Raw genomic sequence first — 18,167 nt, 5'->3', positions numbered from 1 at the left:
AGGAGTACGTCAGCAGGAAAATTGTGTCTGGTAGCGGGCGTGGTTAACAGATGGCCATCCTTGGCCGATAATGGAAAAAGAAGGGCGTCCCTGAAGAGCATTTGGCTGACTTTACTTGGTCCCTTTTTGTTCACGACCAAGCCTCAAAAATGTGCCCGAACTGACCAGATGACCACCAGAGGGAATCGGGGATGACCTCCCCTTACTCCCCCAGTGGTCACCAACCCCCTCCCACCCACAAAAACTAATAATAAAACATTTTTCCAGCCTCTATACCAGCCTCAAATGTCATACCCAGCTCCATCACAGCAGTATGCAGGTCCCTGGAGCAGTTTTTAGTGGGTACTGCAGTGCAGTTCAGGCAGGCAGACCCAGGCCCATCCCCCCTACCTGTTACACTTGTGGTGGTAAATGGGAGCCCTCCAAAACCCACCTGAAACCCACTGTACCCACATCTAGGTGCCCCCTTCACCCTTTAAGAGCTATGGTAGTGTTGTACAGTTGTGGCTAGTGGGGGGTGGGGGGGGGGGGGGTTGGAGGGCTCAGCACCCAAGGTAAGGGAGCTATGCACCTGGGATCAATTTATGAAGTCCACTACAGTGCCCCCTAGGGTGCCTGGTTGGTGTCCTGGCATGTCAGGGGGACCAGTGCACTACTAATGCTGGCTCCTCCCACGACCAAATGGCTTGGATTTGGTCGTTTCTGAGATGGCCGCCCTCGGTTTACATTATAGGCGAAAACCGAGGCCGACCATCTCTAAGGTCGACCTAAATGTTGAGATTTGGCCGTCCCTGACCGTATTATCGAAACGAAAGATGGCCAACCATCTTGTTTCGATAATGCCAGTTGTCCCGCCCTTTCATGGTGCCGCCCTTATAGATGGGCGCCCCCATTCGATTATGCCCCTCCACGTGACTTAGAATTTAAGTGCACCACTTTACAGAATATGCTTAGTGAGTTGTGCCTGTAAATTTTAATTAATGCCAATTAGTGCTGATAATTGCTTGTTAACATCCAATTGATAGCACTGATTATCTAGTTAACCAGTTAAGTTATTCACATTGTTATAGTACACACTTTTTGATTTCTGTGCAGAAATTAAGGTGCCATATATAGAATTCTGGGGTTGGTGACTAAATTTGTGCATGCAAGTTAGTGTGCATTGACTATTTGCCCATTGTAGAATAGCGTTGAATGCCAATTTGGCAACTAATTTGGGCACACAACCCACCCATCTACCATGACCCTGCCCCTTTTTTGGTTGCACGCTATAGGATTTGGGTGCACATTGTTATAGAATAGCATGTAACAAAATGCTTGCCCAATTATTGGCACTAATTGGCTCAGACAATTTAATTGGGTGCACATCTTGGCTTGGCACCCAAATATCGGTACCCAATAGAATTCAAAGATTAATGTGGTTGCATGATAGCCTGTTTCTGTATATATATATCTACAGGTACCTTCAAGGAAGAACAGTTTATTCCTCATAGATCTGTGGTCCGAAGGCATCAATAAAATAGTAAGCTTTAATCTTCTTCAGAGAACATTCAGCACCGAGCATGCTGGGAAGATCATTCCATTAGGCTGGAGCTAAGTAAACGAATGCACTTGCAGGAGTGGATTCCCAGCAACCTTGTGACACCATAGGAACTATCAAATCAAAATGATCATCTAAGTACATAAAAGTAACATCAGTTCAGCAAGATACGATGGCACCTTCTCATAGTAGGTTTTTCTCATAATATTGTATTTTGATGAAAGTATTACCAGTTCTGCATAGCTTTTTTTTAAATTTGTTTTTATAAGGGATACCTTACTTAAAATCCTATGCTTCATTTACCCTACACCTTATATCTTAGTTCCAAATCTTTTCTTACATGTGTACAAATCTTTTTGGGTGTTTTAATTTTCCAGGCAAAAGCACAAGTACTCTACCACATTACCGTTCTATTAAATGGTTTTATGTGGTTTTCAGGGAGTGGTGTGAAGCCTCAGACCTTCCTTTGTTTCTTGTTTCACTAAATGGAAAACATTTGTTGGAAGGTAGCAGTCTCCTGCTTAGAAGTGCAGATGTTTCCACTGGCAGATATCACATATTCTTTGCCTCACAGCAGAGTACAAAGCAGCACCTTACAATGTTTAAAGCTCTGAGAAATTATTTCTGGTTTAAGTGCCTCCTTGGGCTGTTTAGGGATTTAGTGCTGCTGGTGTAGTAGCTGGCACCATACAGAAAGTAAAACTTTCTCTCTAGTTTACACTGGCCTACTGAAGAAATGTTATTCCCAGAAAACAGGAGCTGGCCACTATTTTAAACCACTTATGCTGTCAGTAGCAGGTGACAACTGCATAAACAGCTTTTTTAAAGTTTTACTAGACAGGGCCAGAAAAGTTATCCATTGAATGATGACTGAACTGCTGTAGCCATCCATCTCCGACTACATAAAAGGCAGTATAAAATTAAATGTATAATTAACCCATTTCACTTTATTCGTGTATTTTCAGTGATCTGACTTGGACAGGTAAGATCGCTGAAAATACAGTTATCCTGCTGCTGAAAATTGACTGAAAAATCTAATAAAATCTTGAAGGCCGTGCATGATGGAACCTGGGTGAAGGGTAGAAGTTAAAAAAAAAAAGAAGATATTTTATATAGGCAGTGGAGTGGCAGAGTGGAGGAGTGGCCCAGTGGTTAGTGCAGTGGACTTTGACACCAGAGAACTGCATTCAATTCCCACTGCAGCTCCCTGTGACCATGGGTAAGTCACCTAACCCTCCATTGTCCCAGGTACCAAATCTTAAATTGTGAGCCCTCTAGGGACAAATAAAGTACCTGCATATAATGTGTATAGCACTGCATACATCTAGTAGCACTATAAAAAATACTCCATATGCAAAATGCATATACACAACTGTTTCTTTTCTCATTTTCCTAATTCAGTTTTCCTTATAGCATTTGTATTAAATGTCAAAATAATGTATCATCTCCCAGATTCTATATAAGCCAGTCATATTCTGGATTTGTGTGTGCAACTTAATTAGCTAACAAGCCAGTCAGTGCCAATAATTGCCAATTAACAAGCAATTATTGATACTAACCGGCATTAATTGGAATTTAGGCACACAACTGCCTAAGGGCCCTGTTTACTAAGCCGCACTGTAGGCACACTAACTTTTTAGTGCACGTAAAAAATTAGCACATGCTAATGATAGACATCTATTATATTCCTATGGGTGTCTCTAGTGCTAGCGCGCGCTGAAAGGTTTGCATGCCTACAGCGCAGCTTAGTAAACAGGGCCTTAAGTGTATTCTTTAAAGTGATGCACATAAAATCTAATGCACATAGCTGAAAAGGGGACATGGCCATGGGTATGGAATGGGCGGGTCCAGTGGCTTACCAAGGGCGGGGCGGTGGGGGCGGTCCACCCCGGGTGCACGCTGCCGGGGGGTGCAAAGAGCAGCCGCGCGCCTGTCGGCTCCGCTGGTTCCCTTTTCCCTCTGCCCCAGAACAGCTTACTTCCTGTTCCGGGGCAGAGGGAGCAGGGAGCCAGCGGAGCCGAGAGCCGCGCGGCTGCTCCCAGCAGCTAAAAATGCACCCGGGGGGGGGGGGGGGGGGGGTTGTTGCGCCGGGGGGAGGTTCATTGCACCGGGGGGGGGGGGGGGGGGGGGTGTCGTGCTGCACCCAGGGGGTAGGGGTGCGCATCAGCGATCCGCCCTGGGTGGTAGCCGACCTGGGATCGTCACTGGGCGGGTCATGGGCATTTCTAAAATCTATGAGCGTTGTTATAGAATACACTGAGTCTGTATCTAATTTAGGTGTCAGCCTTTACACCAAATTTTACTTGGCATAACTGCTTGTGACTAAATTTAGTCGTGCGAACAGCTGCTCGGCATATTATATAAATAGTGCCGAAATTTAGGTGTATTCTATAAAGTATGCCTAAATCTAGGTATACTTTATAGAATATGCCTAGACCTTTTTTGTGCTGAATGTTTGGGCATGATGCATAGAATCTAGCCCCATTTGTATAATTAGATATATATTACAAACTTGATAGCAGTTCATCAAATTCATTTTTTTGACAAAAATCAGGAGAAATGACAAGAAAATAAGGAGCCATTTTACTAAAGCTTAGCTCACACTAACAGACATTAGCATATGCTAGGTGCCACGTGGTTGGTAGGTATAAAATAGGATACACATCATTTAGTGGTGAATTCTATATATGGCACCAAAAAAAATCGGCACTGAATAAAGTGCTATTCTATAAGCCATGCTTAAAGTTAAATGTGGTTTATAGAATAATGCTTATGCCTGGGAATCATACCTAACTTTAGGCATGACCATTTGCACCAACTGAAATATGGTACAAATGTTCACATCTAAATTAGGTGCGTGGAGGGGCATAATCAAATGGGGATGACCATCTCTAAGGGTGCCCATCTCTAAGGACGTCCCGATGAAGGGGCGGGGAAACCCGTATTATTGAAACAAGATGGGTGTCCATCTTTCATTTCGATAATACGGTCAGGGACGCCCAAATCTCAACATTTAGGTCGACCTTAGAGATGGTCATCCCCGGTTTTCTGCGATAATGGAAACCAAGAACGCCCATCTCAAAAACGACCAAATCCAAGTCATTTGGTTGTGGGAGGAGCCAGCATTCATAGTGCACTGGTCCTCCTGACATGCCAGGACACCAACCGGGCACTGCAGTGGACTAACTGATGCACTAACTGAATGGAAAAAGGCATGTAGTGGTCACTAACCACCTCCCACCCTGAAAAAAACAACTTTAAAAACTTGTCTTTTTTTTTTTTTTTTTTTTTTTAAGAGTATGGGTGAAGGATGTCCTTTGCTATGCCTCCATGATGGCAGTTGAGGATGTCCTTCGCTATTTATTTATTTACTAGTAAAAAAAGGCCCGTTTCTTAACGCAATGAAACGGGCGCTAGCAATGTAATGAGTTCCTGCCATTAATGTTTCCACGATTGTATTCTGAATATAATTGTTGTTTACATGTGTAAGATTTCTTTATATACAATATTTTTTGTGTAAACTGTGTTACAATGTGGTAAAAGTTTTCCTTGTTCAGGCCCTTCAATCAGTTTAACAATCACATCAGAAGAGCTCCTTACTCGTGAAAATGCACCATACAGTTGCCCATGTGAGAAACTGAGAGTGACAGTGTGTTTTACAGACAGTGTAAGAGAGAGAGATACACAGAGTGATTGAGTGTGTGTATGTGTGTGATGTATGTGTGTGAGTGACAAAGTGATTAAATGTTTGTCTTCCCTTATGTGCACTTGCCTTCACTGATGTTCATACCTCCCTGTATATGATTGTTTGTTAGAGATTCAATCTACTCCACTTCCCTCCTCTAAGTTCCATTCTGTCTGATTGGTGAGGGCGGGGACAGTGAGAGCCAATGAAATGCTGAACTACAGACTTAAGAACCCTACACTGCCACAGTGCCATGGAGTCAGCTTCAGAATGTTGGAGGTGCTTTTTATTATATAGGATTTAGATTTTACTCACATCTTTTTCAGTAGTAGCTCAAGGTGAATTACATTCAGGTACACTGGATATTTCTATGCCTCTGTCCCTGCAACGGCAGTTGAGGATGTCCTTTGATATGCCTCTGTCCCTGCGATGGCAGTTGAAGACGTCCAAAATGTGGATGTTTGGGAGAAGGACATCCATGCCTGGATGTTTCTGTGAGAAGGATGTTCATGCCTGCTCTGCTTATGACACCCCCTTTATTTATTTGGATTTTGGATCACAAGTAGCAACAGTGGGATTTGAACTAGTCACCTCTGGATTGCAAGACCAGTGCTCTAACCACTAGGCCACTCCTCCACTCCTTTCAAATTTGGCCATCCCTGTGGGGGGGGGGGGCAGTTGAGGATGTCCAAAATGTTTGAAAGAAGGATGTCCATGCCCTCGTTATGCCTCCGCTGACACACACATACCTCCCCCCCCAGGGACCTGCATACTGCCCCCCCCCCCTCACAGGAATGGCCAAATTTCACGGGAGTGGAGTGGAGTAGAAGAGTGGCCTAGTGGTTAGAGTACTGGTCATGCAATCCAGAGGTGGCCAGTTCAAATCTCACTGCTGCTGCTTGTGATCCAAAATAAAAGGGGTGTCAGAGGCATAGCAGGCATGGACATCCTTCTCACAGAAACATCCAGGCATGGACATCCTTCTCACAAACATCCACATTTTGGACGGAAGGATGTCCTCAACTGCCGTTGCAGGGACGGAGGCATAGAAATATCCAGTGTAACTGAATGTATCTCACCTTGAGCTACTACTGAAAAAGGTGTGAGCAAAATCTAAATAAATAAATAGCGAAGGACCTGCTCAACTGTGGTCGCAGGGACAGAGGCATAGTGAAGGAGGTCCTTCACCCATACTCTAAAAAAACAAAACAAAAGTTTTTAAAGTTGTTTTTTTCAGAGTGGGAGGTGGTTAGTGACCACTGGGGGAGTCAAGGGAGGTCATCCCCGATTCTCTCCTGTGGTCATCTGATCATTTAGGGCACATTTTTGTGGCTTAGTCGTAAAAAAAAGGACCAAGTAAAGTCGGCCAAGTGCTCGTCAGGGACGCCCTTCTTTTTTCCATTATCACTTGTGGACGCCCATCTGTTAGGCACGCTCCAGTCCCGCCTTCGCTACACCTCTGACACGCCCCCGGGAACTTTGGTCATTCCCGTAACTGAAAGCAGTTGGGGACGCCCAAAATCGGCTTTCAATTATGCCGATTTGGGCGACCCTGAAAGAAGGACGCCCATCTCTCGATTTGTGTCGAAAGATGGGCGCCCTTCTCTTTCGAAAATAAGCCTGATAGCCTCTTAAGACTTGTTAACTGTAAAGTCTCAATATCACGCCAGCACACACCTGAAGTCTCTTTATTTTCTGAAGTTTCCTTTATTGAATGAACACAGTTAACTTACTCACAGTCAGATGTTCAGAAGTGTTGCCCCAGGGCACAGAGACGCCGTAATTCTGAGAGCTGTATCCGTGGTTGGAGGTAGAAATCTGAAGAGAGGCAGCTTTATTGCAGAGGTGAGAAAATAGTTGAACAGGTAGAAGTAGCTCAGATCTGGGTGACTGGAGAGTGCAATATCTCATTAGGAAGATATATTCCAGGTAAAAAACCAAGTTCGTTCCAAGGAGCTACTACTGAAAAAGGTGTGAGCAAATCTAAATAAAATAAATGAATATTCCCCTTTATTCTATAACAATGTGCATAAATGCTAGGAATGCCCCTGATCCACCCATGACCTTCCCATTTCCATACCCCCTTTTTTTTACTCATGCATAAAGTTCAATAAAATCTAATCAGTGCCAATAATTGCTTGTTAAAAAGCCAATTATTGACACTAATTAGCTTATTTAATTAAATTGTGCATGCAAATTGGGCACACACCCAAATTTGCGTGTGCAAATTGTGGCATCTTGGGGGTTAGGGCATACTAATGTCTGTTAGCATGCACTAAGCTTTAGTAAAAGGGCCCCTAAATAAATGTGGTAATAACGTATCCTTGAAATTATCCCATTTGAATGAAGTAGCATAACAGCTCAACACACAATTAAAGATTGCTATATACATCAGATGTTTGGTTGCTAAACACAGAGTAGCTGGTTTATGCCACACTTTTCTCCAAGTGATGCTACATTGTATCAGTCTTCTCCTAAATTCTTTCCCAGGTTGACTTTTCCATTTCTTCACTCTTCTCTTGTCTTCTTCCTGACCTTCTCTGCATCTGTCTGGCACTGATCTTTCATTTTACATCCCCCCCCCCCCCCCCCCCCACACACACACACTTTTCTCTCACTCTTTTGTCCTTAGTATCCATCTACCTACTGGGTTTGACCATCTCCCTCTCATTCCCTCTCCAGCACTCCCATTCCCCCCTCTGTCTCTCCCTTATCCAGTCTCCTAAATTCCGCCCCCCCATCTTTCACCCACTTCATTAGTCCCCCATTCCCATACTCTGTACTCAAACCCTTTGTCCTCATCCACTCTCCACTGCATCTCATCACCCTTTCAGTCCCAGCTCCATCCATGTCTCTCCTTCCTTCCCTTGCCTCCAAGACCACTCGTCTGCCTATTACCTTATACCCCATGCCCATCAACTTATCTTTCACCATCTTTTTAACCCCTCTCTACCCTAACTCAACCCCCTTCAGAGACTTATCCCCTTCTCCTATACCCCTCAACAGTACCCCAATCCCTTTTCAATGTCTCTTATTCTCTCTCCAGTCTTCCAGGTCATTCACATTATTTCTTCCAGGTCATTTACATTATGTCTCAACCTTTTCCCACATCATCCCTTTTTCTTGCCCTTTTTCTCATATCCCTCATTTCACATCCTGATTCTTCCCCTCTCCCACCCCCCAGTCCCATCCATCTCCTGCTCCATCCCTCTGCTGTGCCCCATGTCTCCCAGTCCCATCCATCTCCTGCTCCTTCCCTCTGCTCACCACCCCTCCCAGTCCCATCCATCTCCTGCTCCTTCCCTCTGCTCATCAACCCTCCCAGTCCCATCCATCTTCTGCTCCTTCCTTCTGCTCACCACCCCTCCCAGTCTCATCCATCTCCTGCTCCTTCCCTCTGTTCACCACCCCTCCCAGTCCCATCCATCTTCTGCTCCTTCCCTCTGCTCACCACCCCTCCCAGTGTCATCCATCTCCTGCTCCTTCCCTCTGTTGTGTCCCACCTCTCCCAGTCCCATCCATCTTCTGTTCCTTCCCTCTGCTTACCACTCTTCCCAACCAGTTCCATTTTCCTTACATACAATTCCTCCAAAACATAAGCCACCACATACCCCTTTGCATGCACATATATACAACATGTAAATATCAGATATACAAACACCTCCCCACGTGCATTAACCATCATATCAATCTGCCTTCCCAAAATACCCACACACACACGCTTCAAGTCCCCTATCACACAACACTCATTTACCAATGCATCCTCCATATATAACACTTCTAAAATACTCATACACAGAAATACACAAATGCACCCTTATTCACATCCTTTGCAAATGCCCCAATATATCCACATTTCTCCTACCAATCTCCAACTTCCTACGTGCTCAATATTGTACACACTACACATACCTATCTTCCATATCATCTTCCCAAAACACACACATTCTAGTAATCACAAAATTATTCCAAACTCCACCCCCCCAAAACCATTCCTCACATACTCCCAAAAAATCTTTCACACGTGGAGGGGCATAATCGAAAGGGACATCCAAGTTTTGATGAGGACGTCCTTGCAAAGCATCCCCATCTAGGGGCGGGGAAATTTGTATTTTCGAAACAAGATGGACGTCCATCTTTCATTTCGATAATACGGTCAGGGATGCCCAAATCCTGAAATTTGGTCATCCTTAGAGATGGTCGTCCCTAGACTTGGTCGTTTCTGATTTTCGGCAATAATGGAAATCAAGGACGTCCATCTCAGAAACGATCAAATGCAAGCCATTTGGTCATGAGAGGAGCCAGCATTTGTAGTGCACTGGTCACCCTCACATGCCAGGACACCAACCGGGCACCCTAGGGGGCACTGCAGTGGACTTCATAAAATGTTCCCAGGTACATAGCTCCCTTACCTTGTGTGCTGAGCCCCCCAACCCCCACTACCCACAACTGTACACCATTGCCATAGCCCATATGGGTGAAGGGGGGCACCTAGATGTGAGTACAGTGGGTTTCTGGTGGGTTTTGGAGGGCTCTCTGTTTCCTTCACAAATGTAACAGGTAGGGGGATGGGCCTGGATCCGCCTGCGCAACCACTAAAACTGCTCCAGGTACCTTCATACTGCTGTGATGCAGTGGCGTTCATTGCCTGGATGGCACCCGGGGCGGAGCGCCAATGCGCCCTCCCCCCGGGTGCAGCGCGCCCCCCCTAAATTACACCTTTCCCCCCTCTGGCGAAATGACACCCCCCCGGGTGCACGCCGCTGGGGGGGGGGGTGCCGTGGCGCGTGCCTGCTCCGAGTTCGCTAAACTTCTTTGCTTGTTCGCTACAGCTTCCTCTACCCCGGAACAGGATGCCTGTTCTGGGGCAGAGGGAGCTGCAGCGAATGAGCAAAGAAGTTTAGCGAACTCGGAGCAGGCGCGCGCCGCGGCACCCCCCCAGCGGCGTGCACCCGGGGCAGACCGCCCCCACCACCCCCCCCCCCCTTGGTACGCCACTGTTGTGATGGACCCGAGTATGACATCTGAGGCTGGAATAAAAGCTGGCAATCAATATTTTGAAAGATGTTTTTTGAGGGTGGGAGGGGATTAGTTACCACTGGGGGAGTAAGGGGAGGTGATCCCCGATTCTCTCCGGTGGTCATCTGGCCATTTCGGGAACCTTTTTGTGCCTTGGTCATAAGAAAAACACGATCAGTTAAGTTGTCCAAGTTTTCGTCAGGGACATCCTTATTTCTTTCAATTATGGGTCGAGGACATTCTAGTGTTAGGCACGCCCAAGTCCCGCCTTTGCTATGCCGTAGATACGCCCCCTTGAACTTTGGCCGTCCCTGCGACGGAGCGCAGTTGGGGACGTCCTTGGACAACTGTTACGTTCCTCACCTGGTGCCAGGCCTGCGTGGCCGATTCGCCGGCGAGTCGTGGTCTGGCAAAGATAGCCGGCCATCTTAGTGCTGGTTAGCTTCAGGAAGGCAGGAGGGTCTGTTTCTATTTCCGGCAGCCGTCATCTGGGTTGGATCAATGGCTGCAGCCATCTTGGATAGATCAGGCCCTGGGAAGCCATCTTGGAGTAACGAGGTCAGGAAGGAAGCCCATATTTGGACGTAGGCATCTCTGCTGATGGGGACAGCCATCTTGAATCAGCTGCACATGTTTGAGAGTGATTTCAACACTATTTAAAGCCCTGCCTCCAGTCCTTCGTTGCTTCGGCCTCAATTGTGTTTGAGGTCCACGCCAGTGCTCCTTATCTTCAGTTCCAGTGTTCCAGACCTCAGCTTGTTTCCCGGACCTCGCTTGTTTTGCTGCCTGCCTTGACCTTGGACTGTTTTTGACTACTCTTTGCTCTACGGATTTACCTGGCTTTTGGACTGTGTCTGTTTGCCTGCCTGTCTGGTCAGTGATCGTGTAACCCCGCCGGTTCCAGAAGTCCTGGTGGCTGCCCGAACCTGGGGACTCAACTCCCAGGGAACGGCGGTCACTCCCCAGGTGAAGCTAGGGGTTGTTTGGCTGCCTGACCGAGTGTGGTGTCACTTAATCCTAGCCTGCTCAGTCGGGGCACAAGGGCTCACATTCCTCCAGTCATAACAACAACCCTGTGAGAAGGATGCTCATCTTCCGATTTATGTTGAAAGATGTGCATCCTTCTCTTTCGAAAATGAGCCCAATACTCTCCTTCCCACATGAGCATGCACTCATCCTATACTGCTGGCCCACAGTACTCTCAAGAAATTATTTGGGAAGAAGTCAGAGATATAGAATAGCAAGTGTGTTTTCTCTCTCATAGATAACTGCTGGAGGTAAAGAATGCTTTTTAAGAAACACTTTTACCAAATGGCAGTAAAATATGGCCTGTGGTAGCATCGGCGCATGAGGTGATTGTGCACCAAGGCCACCTTTACTGGCTTATGTAAAAGTGTTTTTTTCTTTAAAGGGGGCAGTAAATGGCCATGTGGTAATTAAAATTTGTCGCATGGCTGCTGGAAACCTTACCACCTCCTATTTAGGAAGTGGTGAAGTCTTCAGCAGTAACTCGGCAGTGATCAGGCAGCCCGGGCATACCCATTCCCCGCCCACTAGCACTAGAAAATATTTTCTAGCACAGAAATGGCACATGACAGACCCAGAACTATTGCCAGGCTCCTGGGCGACCTGACGGGTCAATTTGCCGTGTGCAAACCCGGCGGTAGCCTACCTCCGAGTGATAAAAGGGCCCCATAATTTTTCTGTTCTCCATGGAGCTTTCTCATCTAGATTTTACACTTCCTTATGACTTGCCTGAGAAGAACCTAGTTCTAGACAAAAGAATATTTGGAGAGATTCCAAGATGGCGTTGTGAATGGACACACCTGTGTTAGTTCCTGGAAGTTGCTCTGTTTGTAGGTCCTCTACAGCACCTCTGTTGCCTCATTAAGCATGGGGAAACGGAGGGGAAAAGTGAAGGAACATCCCTCAGCTCCTGTGACTTCTTCAGCCACGAGGCAGACAACTTTGCAATTTTTCAGACAGCAACCAGGTCCTCAGGGCTTTTCGACCCCCTCTGCAACTCTCGGCACTTCGGAGTCGATTGAGAATGGAAACAGGGCTTCCCTGAGCCCCACCCCAGCCTGGAGGGGAGTTGCTGGCAGCTCTGACAGGGAAGGAAGTCAAAGGGGCTCAGCCCGACCTGTTTGAGGGAGTGTCTGCAGTAACGGAGGCTGAATCTCAACGCCGAGAATTATTGCTACAATCAGCTTCAAAGGTATTGCCTCAGGATATAGTTTCTAAACTTGCTTGTGTTGAAGATCAACCTCACCCTTCTCCAGCCATTAGTGGTGTGAATAGACCAGCAACTGTGACATTAGAGTCACTATGGGATATTGTTTACAGCATTCACACTTCTATGCAAACTCCTTTAAAAATGAATACTTCTGACATAAAGACTCTTTCTGAGGCTGCCCTGCTTCAGGCGCAAAAGACTGCACAGCAAACCTTAGATTTGGAGACTGTGAATATTAAAATTCAAGAAATGCGATCTGTAGAAACGGCTTTGGTTAAGGATAATAATTTCCTACATAAAAGATTGGAGTACCTAGAAAACCAGACTAGAAGATTAAACCTCAGGTTTCTTAATTTTCCCAAATCGCCTTTAATTTCCCCTTTGGACATGGTTAAAAAATATATGATTGATATTCTTGGAATGGATAAGGACTCACTGCCTCCCCTTACTTGGGCTTATTACATCAGGAGTGGTGGAGTGGTGGAAGAAAATCCCCCGATAGCAGGGGAAGGAATGGATCTTACTTCTTTCCTTGAAAGTTCATTGGAGATAATTACTCAAAGGTTGACTTTGCTTGTTACTTTTGTGCTGGAGCCTGACAGGAATGCCGTATTAAGGCTTTCCTTGAGACACTTAGAAAATCTGTTTTTGGGCTCAAAAATTCGTATTTTTCCTGATCTCTCAAGGCCTACACAGATGAGATGGAGGGCCTTTTTGGAACTCCGCCCTAGGGTGGTGGCACTGGGAGCAACTTTTATATTACGTTTTCCTTGTTATTGTAATGTAATGCTTGAGGGTAAACAGTTTCAATTTGTAGACCCAAAACAGTTAAAACAATTTCTAGATGCTAGAGTGGAATTGAATGTTGTGTGCCCTCCCTAAATGCAGGCTGGGGTCTGAACCAGAGGTTGCAACCATTAGTTCTTAATTATTGCTTTATGTTTTACTTTAAATTCTAAATTCATGGAATCTAAAATTTCCTAAACTTGTGGACAGAAAGGCTGTTAATGATATTTCTCTTTATTTTTTATTTTTGCCTTTTGTATAAATGCCGATTGCATATTCACGTATTGTGATGATATATGGAAATATATGAATAAAGAAATAATAATAAATAAAAAAAAGAATATTTGGAGCGGCGCTTTTTCCTGAAGAACTGGAAATAACATAGAAAAAATCTTGCTGACTTTAGTTTCTCTGCTATTCACACCCAGGGCTCATATAAAAACAAAGCACACAGAGATAAAAATACTGAGTTCTAAAAAGAAACATGATGCAATCAGGAAACATAATGCTCATGGAACTAAATGATAGACTGGCAGACATGCCAGGGGCATGAGGTTCAATGATTAGCTGGAAGGACAAAAAAGTAGTTTAGTGATGAAACATCAGATCCACTAGTCTCCAACCTTGGGAAAGAATGTCTGTTCATAAGGACTGATTTCACTTATAAGAAAGAAAGGGATATGGATTTAGCTCATGCATTTCTCAGTAATTTATATTCAGATACAGCAGGTATTTATCTGTCTCCAGAGGGCTTACAATCATAAATTTGGACCTGAGGCAATGGAGGGTTAAATAACTTGCTCGGAATCACCAGGAACTGCAGTGGGATTTTAACTCTGGCTTCTCTAACCATGAGGCATAACTCGGTAACAAGTGTGTTTCTATTAGCGTACTCTTCTTTCAACATGAATAGCTATTTGCCAGCAATAAATTGATATTAAACATGAACTGCTATATAGAGAGCTGAGAAGACTTTTTTTCTACAGCAGCGTTAACTGTTCACATATGGGGTGTAGCTTGTACCGAATTCTTGTTTATTTCAGTTAGTTATAAGAGAGGTGGGGACAATAATCAAAGTACTCAGCAAACTTCCTATACCAAAGCACAAAGATACGGAATGCCCTTCCCAAATCACTAAGGTCCATAACGCCCTACACCATCTTTTGGAAATACCTCAAGACCTACCAGTTCAAAAGGTTCTTACCTACGATAAACATAAACTGACCCTCACACTCCCTGAGACACATCGTAGACCAAGCCCACCATGTCCTCCCTCTCACCACACCCCCTTTCCTCTCTGCTCTCTATCTTACCTACTAAACTATAATTGTGGTAATTGCTGCAATTTCTACCTCATCCTTTCCTATCAAAATGTAATTCACTACCCTTCTAACTATCTCTGTAAACCACATTGAGCCAAACATGTTTTGAAAATGTGGGATACAAATACTGCTATAAATAAATAAATAAAGTTGCTGTAAACTCATGGACACCAAACATCAAAGTAAAATTACTAAGACTATTTTGCCTCGAAGAAAATGGTCTTGAGGAGAAGCAGGAGACAGATAGCAACTGTGACCCATGGAAATAGAAGTTCTTTCTGACCCAGAGACAATGGATACTGTGGCCCCACTGTTTGAACCTTTGTCAGAAGGTATGGACATGGATTTATAAAGAACTGGCTCTCAGGAAATTAAACTGGGTTGTTTTTGTCATGGGTTATTTTTTTTTTTTTTTTTTGTCAGAAAGGCAGGATTTTTTTTTCTGGGTTCTTTGTTGCCAGCCTAGGAAGGTAATGGGATGGTCCTAAAAATTGAAGGATTACAGATGGAGACCTTCCTATCCCTGGTTTCCTTATTGTTGTCTCGGGAGAATAAGAGGTGAGAGAAGGTGGCAGCTACTAAGAAGATTTTTATTTTTGGTTTGCTGAAAGTTTGGATTTGAACTGCAATTAGGAAAAGTCCTAGGGCCAGCAAGATCCTGACTGGCCAAGGATTACAGCTAAATTTCCAGAGACTGAACTGGTAATTTCAATAAAAGTATCCTGGTCAACCCTCAGGGGGCAAGGACCTATGACATTGTTTTTGGGATTTTTTTTTTCTTTGAAGCAGGGAGAGGCAGCTAGAAGCTGTGTCCTAAATCTTGTGGGCTGTGACTGTGCTTCAGAGGAAGCCAGTACAGCTTGAGGACAATCTCAGACTTTATAGGAACTTGCCTGTAAATTAGATGTGAGCACTTATTTCAGCCATAGAGCTGGGGTTGCACACATCAATCTTGCATAAACACACACGCAACTTATAGTAATTCTATAAAAGCTAGACTCTTCCTAGTTGTATGCCTACCTATAAAATACCAGCCCCGTCATCACCTTTGCAAAGAGAAAAATATTTGTGACATCACTATCATAAATGTATTCACGCATATAATCTTGGCGATTTTAACAAATTTAAATATTTTCATTTAATTTTTTAGATCAAAACTCATCTGAATTAACATTCCACTGCCGAGTCGGGGGACATAATCCAACATGACTCATGTTTCTGTAAACTAGCTGTTTCAGTTGGTGTAAATCCTCGTGCCCAAAGTTGGGTGCAGAACCTGGCTCTATGCGCTATTGTATAAACAGCACCCATCTCAAAGCGCCATTTATAGAATAGCACTCAGTGTGCATTTTTTTGTGTGCCTAAACTTGGGCTCCATTTACTGAATCTAGTCTTATGTGCATAAATTGGTCTGTAACTGTTACTGCATACTTTACAGCAGCGAGTGTGCCATGGATGGTCCACAGGTGTGCCACGGGATTCACAGTGGCTGTGGTGGCTGGCAGGGATTTCCAAGACCTGCCAGCTGAAGATGTCCCCGAAGGTGCCCAGAAGCTTCTATGCACACCTTGGTAGTCAGCAGCTGCTTCCTGAGCCACCAATGCTGGTTCTCTGTGCATGCTCAGTTTTCATGCATGCACAGAGTACCGGCGTCGGGCACATCTTCATAGTAATACAGTGAGTAAAAGAGCTCTCCTTTATTCTTTTGTGTTTTGTCTAAAAATTGCTTTTCTTCTCTGGCTAAGGGTAAGTGAAGTGCAAATCAAAGCAGTTGTTGAAGCCTCTTTCTCCTGCAGTTGACTTCCAGATTTATCTTCCTGGGGTTTTTTTTTCTCCTCATTTCTTAGGAGCTCTTAAATTATCTTGCCTTTATCAAACAATATTATAGACTATTGGGGGGGGGGGGGGGGTGGTTAATGTTAAGGGTGTGTGTGTGGGGAGGGGGGGGAAGAGAGCAACTCAAGAGGATGGGGCAGGGCGTGGTGGAGAGGGCATATATCCTTAAAAACTGCTGGTGTGGATCAACAATTTTAGCACCTTGTCAGTGTGCTATGAGATGAAAAAGGTTGAGAATCTCTGCTTTACAGAATTGCTCTGCAAATGTGGATGAACACATTTAACCAGGTAAAAACCTATTTTGATTAGTTCCCTTCCCTTACAGTGTGGACAAAATTGTTGCTGTTCTTCCAAAAAGGGACCAGATAGATTGAAAGAGGCAAAATAATGGAGTGAGTGCATTTTAAATCTCTACATGTATTTTCCAGCTTGTACTTTATACCTGCTTCAGTGCAACACATCTGTGATAGTTTGTACCCTTTCTGTGTGTGTGTTAGTGATTGTTTCAAAGGAAAATTCTATCTTTGTTGTGCTCCTTGTTGTTGTGTTGCTTTCGATACAGTACAAGAAAGTGAACGTTTTCTTTAAGAAAATAAACCCAAAGACAGCGATCAAAATTTTGGAAGGGCAGAGGCTCAGAGAAAATGTCAGGGACCCATACTTTAATGAGAGGGTAGTCAAAACCTGAAATAGTGGAGGTGATATGAACAACAACACTTACAGAACTGAAGCATGCTTGGGACAGAGAATGTGAGGGATCTGTGGTGACAACAGGGACAACTAAGACTTACTCAACCAAGAGGTCCTTATATGCTGACAAATTCTGTTGCTATTTTATGTCACCTTGAGACTCATTCCAAAGGCATGCCTGCAACCTTGCAGATTACTGAAGAGTGTTAAGCAGCCATATATACATGGCAAAGAACTGCTGTGTTTATCTTGATGTACTGTGAGCCCACTGTATCAAAACCAAAATTGGATCCATTGTAAAACAGTGACATGATCTCATAAAAATTGAGCATATTAATAATCACCTAGTTTGTGAAAAAAATGCAAAACTCTAATTAATGTCAATCTTTTATATGAAGGATATACTCCACATATTACACCCCAGTCAATTATTTTAACTCTAGCAAAGGTGAACCCCCCCCCCCCCCCAAGCATGTTAATCAATCATTTCAGACCAAACTACTCTATCAAAGGTTTCTACAGCTCAAGGACAAAACATTTGCCCCCATTGGTCTCCAGAATACATAATTTGCATAGTAGGATCTATTTCCTTAGGTGTGCCAAAGTTTTACACCTAAAACATGTGTTAAATGTTGAAGGCATTCCCAATGCTTCAGAGATCCCAAGTTACCCAATTCCAGGCAGGAGATTTTGGGACAGTCCTGGATTTCTGATCATCTCATCCTGGTACATTGTGAGACTTGCAGCACTGATTTTAATAGGCAGGATAAGGCACTACAAATCCCACAATAATGTGGGATGCAAGTTTAAAATCGGGATGGCTGAACAATCTGCAGCCTGGAACTGGGTAATTTGGCATCTATGCACTTGGGGGAGTCGCACACAATTCACACACACACACAAAAAGATTTCTAATGCACATAGACAGCATGGCCTATAACAGGAATGCAGTTAGCTACATGTTTAGATGTGCAAATAATTATAATTGTGTTATCATGTGATAATAACCTTTACACTAACTTTAAGGTGCATGTTCTGTCTATCCTTTGCCCA

The sequence above is a fragment of the Microcaecilia unicolor genome, chromosome 5 (genome assembly GCF_901765095.1).
Source record: "Microcaecilia unicolor chromosome 5, aMicUni1.1, whole genome shotgun sequence".
Lineage (NCBI taxonomy): Eukaryota > Metazoa > Chordata > Amphibia > Gymnophiona > Siphonopidae > Microcaecilia > Microcaecilia unicolor.
Note: the sequence above shows the minus strand (reverse complement) of the source record.